At 52.4% G+C, this 11,100-nt stretch overlaps 1 pseudogene across 1 annotated transcript; it reads right to left on the reverse strand.

Moving 5' to 3' along the window:
• Positions 1-4,643: 4,643 nt before the first annotated feature.
• On the reverse strand, positions 4,644-7,871 carry LOC311376679 (immunoglobulin superfamily member 3 pseudogene; annotated as a pseudogene). The gene has a single exon. The product of its transcript is annotated as an immunoglobulin superfamily member 3 pseudogene (transcript).
• Between the last annotated feature and the right edge of the window lie 3,229 nt (positions 7,872-11,100).

An 11,100-nucleotide genomic window follows, 5' to 3' on the forward strand; every position in this document is an offset into this window, starting at 1 on the left:
TAATGGTAGTGGTGGTGGTGTGATGGTAGTGTCATGGGAGTGGTGGTAGTGGTGGTTGTCCTGGTGGTGTTGTTATGGTAGTGTTGGTAATTGTTGTGTTTGAGGTGGTGGTGTTATGGTAGTGGTGGTGGTGGTGGTTGAGGTGGTTGCGCTGGTGGTGTTATGGTAGTGGTGGAGGTTTAAGTTGGGGGTGGCGGTGTGATGGTGTTGGAGGAGTTGGGGCGTGGGGTGGGGTTATTCTCCCGTCACCCATTGTGAATGACAGAATGCAAGATGGCAACTCTCTGGAATGTGGAGCCCATCCCATTAAGGGGGGGAGAGGGAGAGGAGGAGGAGGAGAGGCAGAGGAGAGGAGGAGGAGAACAGCCTTCAGCTGCAGAGTGAGGATCCCATGTGCACAGCAGTCGGAAGGACACCCACACACACACACACACACACACACACACACACACACACACACACACACACACACACACACACACACACACACACACACACACACACACACACACACACACACACACACACACACACACACACAGCTGAGCTCAGCAAGAGCAAGTCCGGGCCGACACAGCAGCATGTCCCACAGTCTGCCCCACACGTGAACACGCACACACAAACATGAACACGCACACACAAACTTCCCTCTATTGCAGGTCCCATTTTCAAGGCAGCGATAATTGTATTTAGCATTCAGACTATATGCATGGCACAGACATAAGCAAACGCGCACATACACACAAACATTTTCGCACACACACACACACAGGCGACGATAAGTATACACATCAAAATTTTAATTGAAGCTTTTACGATTCCTCATATAATCACACACACACACCAACAGAGGTGGCTGCGTAAATGCGTTCAGACTTTTGGAGGTTAATGTTGGTGGCCTGACAATAAGTACAGACTAACTGAGGTCGGCTCGCTCCAGACTGAAGACGACTAAATGAGAGAAATCAGCGGGAGCCTTCGGTGCCGTGGTATGCAAATTCAACGGAAACCAGCGACTGCGTGGCGAGGACGGCAGCTCGCTCTGTTTAGTAGTCCTCACATCATCACTTTGACATCAGCAGAAGTTCTGTTGTCCTTCAATAATCCCGTCATTTCTGTTTAGTGGTAAATATTCATTGGCTTTGTCCGTCTCCTTTTATCCCCCTCTCACTCTCTCCCCCCTCTCTCCCCCTTGCCTCCAATTTGCGGCAACAAATTGCATTAAGGACAAGCTTGTCTCTTAGTAACTGCATTAACCTTCGGAGACACACAGATGCACACTATTTAAAACTCAACCCCCCGATAGCTGTTGCATTGTGGGTAATGCCTGAGGGCGCAGGAAACCTAAACGGAGTCGGGAACAATGGTTAATCGTTACATACTTTTACAAGCACTGTATTGTACACAACCCCCAATCTCTGTTCTTCAGACTTCTTATTATCCTCCCCCCCCTCCTCCTCCTCCTTCCTCCCCCCCCGTCCTCCTCCTCCTCCTCCCTCCTCCTTCCTCCCCCACCCCTCCTCCTCCTCCTTCCTCCCCCTCCCCCCCCTCTGGTCTTTGCGATAAAGTGTACTTAGTTGGAGGGCGATTTACTGTTACGAGCTCCACAAACCCGCGCTGACCATTGCTAGTGACTCCAGCAGAGCTGAACGGCTGTTGTTTACCTTTGTGGCCGGCTGGCCGCTAAGTGCACTCCGACAGAATCCACACGGGGAGGAAGTCCTCCTGACAAATGATATTAGTAACGGATGTTTAAGTGAAGCCAGGAGGGCGAACGACGGTTTGATCGCCCGGACCGCTGGAGTCCTCTAATAACCACGGCGCCGCCGGCTCGCCTAATGACACAAAGCTGAATCCACAGATGCTCGCTTTGGATGAAAGCGAACGCTAACCGGCTAAATGCTAAACAACAACAAACCCATGGAAACCGATGCAGAGACAGGAGCTCCACAGTCACCCTGGTTCCTCTCTATCTCGCCTGAACCTGACTCCTCCACCGGGGCAGGGGGGACGGGGGTGACGGGGGGGAGGGTCGGAGGGAAGGGGGTGGGAGGGACAAGGGGGAGTGGCAGGGGGAGGAACAGGTGGGACGGGGGCGTGAAGGCTGCCAAACGTGGAGATCAGAGATGCGTCTCATCTGCCGGGCCATGAGGACTGGTGAGTCACGGGCGGGGGGGGGGGGGGCGGCGTACAGGACCCCGCTGGTGATTCAGAGTACTCTTTCCAAGGTTCACACACACACACAGATACATATACACATACAGAGAGACACACACACAGGCTGGTGCGTGGGTTAGGACGGTCAACGTGCAAGTTGTGTCATGCTGCTGTCCTTTTTGACTACGTCTGATGCGTAGGCTGCAAAAGGACGTGCATGAGCACACACACAAAGTGTTTTTACACTGCCAAATATTCCCGGCTTTTTCCCAGCATGGTCCGCGCGTTTACACTGACGAGGTAATATACCGGCCGGAATTCGCACCCCAATTTACCCTCCTACACACATTGGCGGTTTCATTTTGATGTAAATGCGATTAGATGGCTCCGTGGTTCAAGGGGCGGGACTTGCAGGTAGAGGTGTTGCTGCGTTGTCTCTTCAACAGAGACAACACAGCGATATCAACATGAGTAGTTCTAACTGGAGAGACGGTGAAATCCGCGAGCTGCTGATCATGTGATAGAAAGTGATGCAGTCGCATTAAAACGAAGACGGGGAGAGATGGTGCGATCTACGAGAAAGACGCAGAGGAACTGTCCTTACGAGGCTTTTGTCGGGATAAAAAACAAGTGGTCAGCAAAATAAAAAATATGTTGGCGTTTTTGCACTTGTAAATAGTTAATTGTGTTTATAGCGTACACTCAGATGTGAACACATTCTTGCATGAGAGTCTCTTGAATCTTAAAAAAATAAGAACATTGATAGTACGCAAATTATTCAAGAGTGCTTAGCCCCGCCTTCTCCAGTGAACCAAGAAAGCCGGCTCCGTGACGACAGGGGATTTTACCCTCTCGGTTTTACACAGGCAAGACAGTGAAATTGCCGAGCGTGCACACACACACACACACACACACACACACACACACACACACACACACACACACACACACACACACACACACACACACACACACACACACACACACACACACACACACCAGAGAGTGGGAGCACGGGCTGTAGTGGGGGTCCATGGACTCCGCATGGGGTCTCTGGGGGTCCGACCGCTCTGGCAGGCGGATGCGAGCGGATCAGAGATGATCAGAGATGATGAGCCGCCCCCGGAGCGAGGAGCCGCTGGTCAGAACCCCTGCTGTGTTTCCTCTGCTCTGAGCGGGACCTTCCTCACTCCTCCTCCTCCGCGGCTCGGCCCCGCATGGGAGGCGTCCAATAAAAGGATTATCTTTACAGCGGCAACGCCAAACATCTGGTGTCAACAGGCTTGCGTGGGAAGGGAACTAAAGAGGCAGAAATATAGATTAATGAACCAAACGGGGCGCTCTAACTTTCAGCTAAAGAGCTACGTTAAAAGACGTTTCACTCCCCGACTCGAGCGATGAGGCCCCCCTCGATGTTTTCGTTGCCACTATCCGCCATTTTGGTACGCAGCCAATTACTCAATCCAGACGTATCGTGTGACTGCGACGCCGGCGGCCATGTTGCTACTCCGGGCCGGTTTGGCAGAGGGAGCTCCCGTTTCATTTGATTGGTCGGGATTCAGTTACACATAGGGAGATGGAGTCACACACACACACACACACACACACACACACACACACACACGTCACTCCTAATAGGAGGTTAAACAACAGCGTAGCCAGATCAGCTTTCAAGGGAGGTGTCGCACACGCACACACTTACACACCCGAAACACCCAAACACAATAACCGGCGGTTGCGGGTGCAGGTGTGCCAACGAAACCCCCCCCCCCCCCCCCCCCGCTCCCGCCCCCCGTTCTTCAGAAGAGAAGATATTAAGTTCCACATTCGACAGCAGACACTCTCGGCCGCGTCAGAGACACGTCCCACCGAGGAGACGCCTCTGGGGCAGAGACTCGACGCGGCGCTCAGACTACAGATCAACTGTGGCCTCCAATGTTATCAGGGTGCACTGCTGCTGCAAACACACACACACACACACACACACACACACACACACACACACACGCTGAATGCAGCAACACGTGCACACACAGAAGCCTTGACTGTCACTGTGTCCTCTGCGGCCTTCCGATGCACTGCTGCTGCTCATCCTGTCCTCGGACTCACACGCTCGCTCGCACACACACACACACACACACACACACGTCATTTCCTCCATCAGACTGAAAGAACAAAGCGTTTTTTTTTTTTTAAATGTAATGGAGAAGGGGATAAATCAGCGAAGAGCGAGAGCGAGAGATAGAGAGACATGGAGTAAGAGAGCGGGAGAGCTAAAAAGAGAGCGAGGCAGAGATACAGACAATGAAAGATCCTTTCAGTGAGAGAGCTCCACAAAGCAAAGGGGACGCCGGATGGGGGGGGGGGGGGGCACAATGCATTGTGTATCCATAACGGGCTAGGGTCATGGGCAGCTGTCGCAGAGAGGAGGAGATGGGGATTGGAATAGAGGTGTGGGGGGGGGGGGGGGGGAGGAGGGGGAGAGAAAGAGACCCTTCAGTATCCCTGACCTCGGGGGAACTGGGTTAAGAGGTTAGAGACACACAGAGGGAGTCCGGACAACGGCGGTCGTTCACACTCCTCACGCACACAGCTCTCCCTCTCTTCCTCTCTCTCTCTTTCTCACTCACATTGTCTCACACACAAACACACACACACACACACACACACACTCACACACACGTCTATTAATACCCACTTGCTATCACAGACACCATTCTCTGAGAGCCACACATGAGCCCTGCCCCACATTCACCATACTGTTCATACCAATCATTCTGCATATGTCAGGGCCCAATGAATTCCTACACACACCTCGATGGTGTGTCTTGTGTGTGTGTGTGTGTGTGTGTGTGTGTATGCGTGTGCGTGTGCGTGTGTCTCTCTCAGTGTAATCAATGTGGAGACTTGCACTGATGCAAGAAATTAATCAGGATTGGTCGGTCAATATTGTCATCTCCCACCTCACGAGACGAGCTGCTGGCCCAAGGGCCCGGTCTGACCCACAGGGTGCAGTTTGACCTCCAGGACTTAGACCAGAGGAAGGGGCGCATGAGGATGGAAAACCCCGGAATGAGAGGGGAGATTCCCATTCTGGGTGTGACCCAGGGAGTGTCAGCTGTGTACTGGGAACTCTGGGAATGTTGGAGGGCAGCGGACGTACGACCGGAACCGAGAGAGAAGCAAGGTGTGAGAGAGGGAGACGAAGAAAGACCGAACTACAGAGAGGCCGGCGGAGGAGGGGGAGGAGGATTGGGAGAGGAAGAGGAGAGGAGAACTGAGGATCATCGCTCGGATCCATATTCCTGACCCCTTCATCTGGTGGATTTGACCAGCGCTTTATCACAGCTACGGTCTCAGAGGGCTTCAAGGCTCCAGGTTTGAAGCCCCCTCATAACCCCCTGAAGACCATGAAGACCCAGATGGAGTAAAGGCTAACCGGATTCAGAACCTGAAGGAGTGTAACACAGTAGAGATCTAGGAGTGGATCACAATCAGTCATGCCAGCAGTCTGGATCGAAGCAGAGCGACTAGCCGAGACTATACTGTAATGTTTTGAGACAAAAACAACGACGTTCAACAAGAGGTTATGAAACAACGCTTGAATAATTAGAATGAGTTGCCAATTACTTCTAAGATTACAATAATCTGTTAATCGGAGCTAACAAAAGAATATGGGTCATGGGGTTTCCAAACGAGCCGATTCCTCAACGTCTCTACCCTGACAATATTCAGGGGCTGCAATAATGTTGGTGATTTACTCCACCACAAACATAAGTAATGGGATAACCGGCCGTGTGAGTATGATGCCAGTAGAAACACGGAGACGCATCAGAGGTTCGTCTTCCTCCGCTCGAGTCGTATAATCAGACGGAGAAATCACTTCAGCATCACTTTACTCTAATAAAGCCGTTAAAAGACCAGTTAAAACATCCACTACACAATAGTAAAAAACAAGTTAGAGAGAAAGAAGGGAGAAGAGAGAGAGACAGAAAGAGGACAGGACAACAACAGATTCGGAACAGAACAAAAATATGTTTGAAACCTCACACTGCATTATTGAAACAGTTTGCTTGAGTGTGTGTCTGCTAATGTGTTTGTTTGTGTGTGCGCTCATGCGTGTGTGCTCATGCATGTGTGTTTGTGTGTTTGTGTGTGTGCGTGAGTGATGTCAGGACTTGGGAGACGTCTCGGGGAGAACAGGTGGGACCCAACGTGACCCCAGCACATTGCCTCGCCCTCACACAACCCCAGGCTCCACACGGATTAGCCCCTGAAAGCCCGCCATTCACATCGCCGCGGCTGTCCCCCACTGGCGACACCAACCCACTGGTCCCACTAACCCACTGGTCTCACAAAACCACTAGCCCCACTAACCCACTGCTCTCACAAACCCACTGGTCTGGCCCCACAAAGCCACTGGTCTGGCCTCACAAAGCCACTGGTCTGGCCTCACCAACCCAGCGAACGCCCCACTTAAATCTAGCAGACATAGCTCGGGGCAGAAGCACCCCCAGTGGGAACACTACTCCACCAACCCATGGACCCCTGAACATAACTCAGGCCAGATAATGACAAACTATCCCTCCTGATTCCTCCTTAAAGCTGCTCAGCCTGATAACACCGGGTCATGTTACCGGCCGACCCACTGACTAGTCCATTACGCCCTTATTTATTCTGTGGCTTGCAGGGATGCTCAGCAGCAAGCAGCATCTCCTCAAAGTCATCATCATCTTCCTGGATCAGTGGCCATTACGAACGGCCGACTCGCGAGCGTGAAAGCCCGCCGTGCTGCCACATCTGCCTGCACACTGCCAATAGACGCACAGTGGTGCGCCTTCATACTCCAACACACCTGATTCAACACACATCGCTGCCGTACGCTCCGGCACTGGGAGCGCCGGGACTCACCGGTGAGGTTGGTGCGGGCGCTGTAGGAGCCCAGGTACTGGCCGTCCGTGTTGGGCGTGTAGCACTCAAACAGCCCCTGGTCCAGCGCCGTCACCTTGGTGATGTGCAGCACGGCGGAGTCACGGCTCAGCCTCTCCACGGAGATCTCCTTGGAGTTGACGCGCTGGGCGTAGAGGGCGTAGGCGTAGTTCTGCTGCGCCGTGCTCACGATGCGGATCTCGCGCTCTGGCGACGACGGCAGGTACATGGACCACTCGAAGTCCTGCTGCAGGCCCTCCTTGTAGCCCGACACGTTGCACCAGATGGTGACGTGGGAGCCCTCCGTGCGCACCAGGGGCCCTTCCTGCACCGTCACCATGCGCTGGGACACCGCCAGGCCCGCTGTAGGTGGGTGGAGGATAGAGGGAGAGGTGGAGGGAGAGAGGAGAAGGGGGGGGGGGAGCAGAACGTGAGAACACGGTTAGAGAGACTGACAACAGTTTAGGAAGGGCTGTTTAAAAATAATGGTGGTGGAATTTGAAGGACACCCCACACACACACACACACACACACACACACACACACACACACACACACACACACACACACACACACACACACACACACACACACACACACACACACACACACACTCCCCGAGGTTCGCTAGGAAATTATATGTTCAGCCGTGCTTCAAGGGAAGAGGCACTTTAAGCAGTTGATGTATGCATCTCTCTCTCTCTCTCTCTCTGAGTTTCTGAGCGCCACTCGAAGCGGCTTCGCTAACTAATTCATGCAGCAGCCGATGAAGGCCTGAGCTAACCCCTACTCCACTAGGAAGGGGCTGCCAAGCATTGGGCTTAGAGGCAGCCTTCCGGTGGTGGTGGTGGTGGTGGTGGTGTGGGTGTGTAGCGGTGGTGGTGATGGTGGTGGTGGTAGGTGTGTGGTGGTGTGTGGTGATGGCGGTGGGGCTGGTGGTGGAGGCGGTAGTTGTTGTGGTGGTGATGGTGGTTTTGGTGGTGGTAGGTAGTGACAGTGTTGGCGGCGGCGGTGGTGGAAGTGATTGTGGTGTTGGTGGTTGTTGTGGTGAAGGTGGTTTTCGGTGGTGGTGGTAGTGAGTGTTGGCGGTGGTGGTGGTGGTGATGGTGTGTGTGTGTGTGTGTGTGTGGGGGGGGGGGGGGGGGGGTCAGTCAGTGGTAGTAAGGCGTAGGGTGCTCCTGTTCTACTCCAAGGCCCCGGCCCCTGGCGCCGGGCCCCAGACCGTGGCGGCCCTGACATGTGTTAGGAGGTCGTTTTACGGGCCGCTGAACACGTGTCAGTCTGGGACTAGGGACCGGTGCTGGTGAACACCAGGGCTTTTATGGAGTCACATACACACACACAGTTACACACACACACACACACACACACACACACACACACACACACACAGTTACACACGCACACCATTGACCGAGCCATCAACAACAAAACATCCTCCTCATTGCTCTGAAGGCAAAAAAGCGCACACATGCCCCACAATCCACGGCTGTTTCCTGTCCAGGACTCACCAGCAGCTGTGTGCGTGTGCGTGTGCGTGTGCATGTGCATGTGCCTGTGTGTGTGAGTCAGAGTGAATCACTAAGTGCCTGTGTCTGTGGGCACAATGCTTAGCATTAATTATTCACGAGAACAGCTTTTTAACTTCAACATGATTCCTCCCTTCCTCCCCCCGTGTTTCCAACTTAAATCCCCCCCCCAACCCCCACTTTCTAACAAACTTGAATGTGTTTTAAATGTGTTGATGGTGTCTTGAGATTTATAAATATACATTTTTATATGTTGCACTTTGTGTGAATGTTGGGCTTCGGTGAATGAGAATAACGTTTTTAACGCCCTGTGTTTATGGGTGCGGTGCGATTTACATCCTGTAAATTGCTCTGTTCTGAAAGGTTCCTGTAAACCACTTAAAGCTGCTGTCTTTTATCACTGCTCTTTGTTACAACTTCGTGATGTGAGTGAGTGAGTGAGTCAGTGAGTGAGAGAGTGAGTGAGTGAAGGGAGAGTGGGTTTAGACACATCTGCGTAGAAGAAGTATTCATCTGCCTGCTCTTATTTCTGTACTTCTAGTATGTGGTGGAGGACCAGCTGAATGACCTCCTCCTCCACCCTGAGGACCAGCTGACTGACTGGTTCAGTGTTTCTCCTCCTCCACCCTGAGGACCAGCTGACTGACTAGTTCAGTGTTTCTCCTCCTCCACCCTGAGGACCAGCTGACTGACTGGTTCAGTGTTTCTCCTCCTCCACCCTGAGGACCAGCTGACTGACTGGTTCAGTGTTTCTCCTCCTCCACCCTGAGGACCAGCTGACTGACTGGTTCAGTGTTTCTCCTCCTCCACCCTGAGGACCAGCTGACTGACTGGTTCAGTGTTTCTCCTCCTCAGGTCTGGGCCCTCAGCCTCACCATGACGACAGACTGACTACAGGCCTGGTTGTTTCCCGGCACAATTGAGATTGAACTTCTAAAAGCGGTTTTGGTGGATTCCTCAGCGCTGCCAGTCATCTGTTTAGGGTTAGGAACAAATACCACCTTTACGAGGAAAGAGAGGTAGAGAGAAAGAGAGAGGTAGAGAGTTAGACAGAGACAGAGAGTCAGAGAGACAGAGAGAGAGAGAGACGACCTCTGAGTGTCCCAGGGACGACGGCGAACGACAGGGCTGATTCATGATGCCATGTATACGGGGAATCAGCCATTAATCCCTATTTTCACCCCTCTCTCCCCCCACCCCCCTTGTGTTTAGTTTCCCTGTGACGCCGATGGCCTGCTTGGCGTCCGGCCGTCTGCTCGTGTCCAACTTATTGTTCGGCTGTTTCCCCTTGATTCATCCGCTGCTGCTAAACTGCTGCATCACCACTGCTCATGTTACAGCCCCCCCCAAGCCGGACTGCTCGCTCGCATAGGGCTCACACAGCTCACACAAGCTAACAGAGCTAGCTAGCTCTCTCTCCCTCTCTCTCTCACCCCCCCTCTTTCTCGCTCTCTTCCTCTCCCGCTTTCCCTCCCTCTCTGTACCTCTCTCCCTCCCTCCCTCCCTCTCTCGTCCTTGTAAACTCAGCCTCACCCTTCCTCACCCCCCTCTCCGTCATTCCTTGATGCCTCTCTCTTCGCCGTCAGCCCACAGGCCCCGCTTCTTGTTCATCACACCCACCAACTAGACCAAGACCACTATCCTAGCCCCCTCCCTCCCATCCATCCCCCCCTCCCATCCATCCCCTCTCTCCCTCTTTATATTCCTGTCTCATGCTGCTGCAGCCACTCAGGGGGGATTTAAGGAGAGGCTCGGGGGACTTCAAAGTGTCCGTTTGGAGGAGGGGGGGGCGGAGGTACCCCCCCTGCAGACATCTTCAGTTGATCACTGCCTGCCTCCCTCCCTCTATCCCTCCCTCCCTCCCTCCCCACTAATCTCTCTCCCTCTCCCCAATGTCTCCATGCCCCGGGTCACATGACGCCGTCTCCCCTCTAACTCAGGATCCAAGGCTTTGCTGGTCGGGCAACAGGCTCACATCGTTTTACAAAGTAGAAGGAGATACTAAATATGATATCAAATCATAATATCGTGTGTGTGTGTTTTAGGGCTTTGACTCCGAACTTCGTTATTCGAATATAATTTGAATATTTAAAAAAAGTATAATATTTGAACGAATATTAGGCAGCCCTTAATATTCTAACCCTTTATGGGCATTATTTTTTGCAAACGGGACGTAGAGCGACTCATTTCACGGATTCCTGTGAGACCAGGTTGCAGGTTAATTACATCTGTTAAATATTTGAGGTGAAAACTAAATGTCAACGGAAAGAGGCGGTGGTTGCAAAAAGTATTTTGATCGCTTATTAAGTTCACTCGTTACTTATAATGGTTTATTCATTTCCCAGTATCATTTCTTTAATTTCGAAGACAGTTTTGTTAATTTTTGAATTGTAAAATAAATCAAATCATTTTTTGAAGTTGCGGGTTTTTGAAATTATTGTAAGCGAGTCGAGCTGACCTTGCCTGCTGTACCCACGGCCCAAAA

This window comes from Micromesistius poutassou, assembly GCF_964030765.1.
Source record: "Micromesistius poutassou genome assembly, contig: SCAFFOLD_4868, whole genome shotgun sequence".
Classification (NCBI taxonomy): domain Eukaryota; kingdom Metazoa; phylum Chordata; class Actinopteri; order Gadiformes; family Gadidae; genus Micromesistius; species Micromesistius poutassou.